This window comes from Mus pahari, chromosome 23 (genome assembly GCF_900095145.1).
Source record: "Mus pahari chromosome 23, PAHARI_EIJ_v1.1, whole genome shotgun sequence".
Classification (NCBI taxonomy): Eukaryota; Metazoa; Chordata; class Mammalia; order Rodentia; family Muridae; genus Mus; species Mus pahari.
In genome coordinates, this window is record NC_034612.1 from 33,895,851 (window position 1) to 33,897,506 (window position 1,656).

The 1,656-nt window shown below is 53.1% G+C and overlaps 1 pseudogene; it reads left to right on the plus strand.

The window, feature by feature from the left end:
* Positions 1-617: 617 nt before the first annotated feature.
* On the plus strand, positions 618-1,521 carry LOC110339150 (annotated as a pseudogene).
* Positions 1,522-1,656: the final 135 nt, after the last annotated feature.

The window sequence follows — 1,656 nt, forward strand, 5'->3', positions numbered from 1 at the left end:
TCCAAAATGCTACTGTCTTCCACTGTAACTTAGCTTTAACAATAGCCTCTCATATGCTCTCTTCATGGTGCTAAGCCTCAAATCCTTTGCATGATCCCTTCATTCCTGGCCATCAATTGCAACTGAGGCTGCACCTTCACCAATGGCCTTCCATGGCCTCTCACAGTGCTCCTTTCTCTGTGATAACTCCAGCTGTGTCAAGTTGACACAAAACCAGCCAGGACACAGTGAAAGCCAGAGTTGGAGGTCTTTGCCACGAGTGAATGATGAGCACGCTCAGCCTCCCAGATTGAGGGGTGCAAAATGGTCGCAGGGTGGACATGGAGCTCACTTGGTGGAGTCCTTGCTGCAGATGCAGGAAGCACCAGCTGGATCCCAGCACCGAGTCTATTCAGTGAGGTGGTCCACATCGGCAAATGCACCCCTTGCAAAGGTAGAGAAGAGACAGTCAAAGCCATCACAGGCTACATGAGACTCAGCCTCAAAAACACCTAATAATCAGCTTTAAAAGGGGAGGTGGAGAACGAGGTGCCGGTGACCCTGGCCATGCTTGCTCCTCAGTCCTTTCCCTACACACTGGCGTACCAGGCAGACCCACCCCCACCTGTGCCAGGAACATGCTCCCACTGGCACCCACTGTGGTCCACCCATACTCAGCACTGACCACAGCACAGAAGAAGGAGCTGTCTGCACCACTCACTGAGCTGTGGGCCCAGGCAAAGGCGTCCTGGCCGCAGGTGAGTTAGTTCACTGGAAACAGTGCCAAGCGCCTGCGCAGTCCATTGGCACAGGGGATGCCGAGAATTGGCGCTTCTACCAGCAGCTGCCTGCTGATGATCCTGGGAAGTCCTACATGGGAGGGCCTTGTCCTCTTCCACGAAACACTGTACCAGAAGGCAGATGATGGATGTCCCTTCCCCCAAGTTATCAAGTCCAAGGGTGGTGATGTGGGCATTAAGGATGTGGTGCCCTTGGGAGGTACCAATGGCAAGACCACTACCCAAGGGCTGGTGGACTGCCTGGAGCCAACTTTGCCAAGTAGTATTAGGTGCTAAGTTTGGGGAACATACTCAGCTCGACCCTTGCTACCAGGGAAAATACCAATGTTCTGGCCCGTTACGGCAGCATCTGCCAGCAGAATAGCATTGTACCCTCTGTGGAGTCTGAAAGCCTCCCTGATGGGGACCATGACTTGAAGTGTTGCCAGTATGTAACTGAGAAGGTGTTGGGTGCTGTCTACAAGGCTCTGAGTGACCGCCACATCTATCTGGAAGGCACATTGCTGAAGCCCAAATGGTCACCACAAGCCATGCTTGCACCCAGAAATTTTCCAGTGAGGCGATTGCCATGGCAACTGTCACAGCACTTCATCACACAGTGCCCCCTGCTGTCCCTGGGGTCACTTTCCTGTCTGGAGGGCAGAGTGAGGAAGAGGCATCCATCAACCTCAATGCTATCAACAAGTGTCCCCTGCTGAAGCCATGGGCCTTGACTTTCTCCTATGGCCAAGCCCTGCTCTAAAGACCTAGGGTGTGAAGGATAACATAAAGGTGACCCATGCACATGCCAGCAAGATTTTGCTGAAGGGACCCTGATATAGCTGTCTCATATGAGGCTATGCCAGTGCCTGGCAAACACAGAAGTGGATGCTCACAG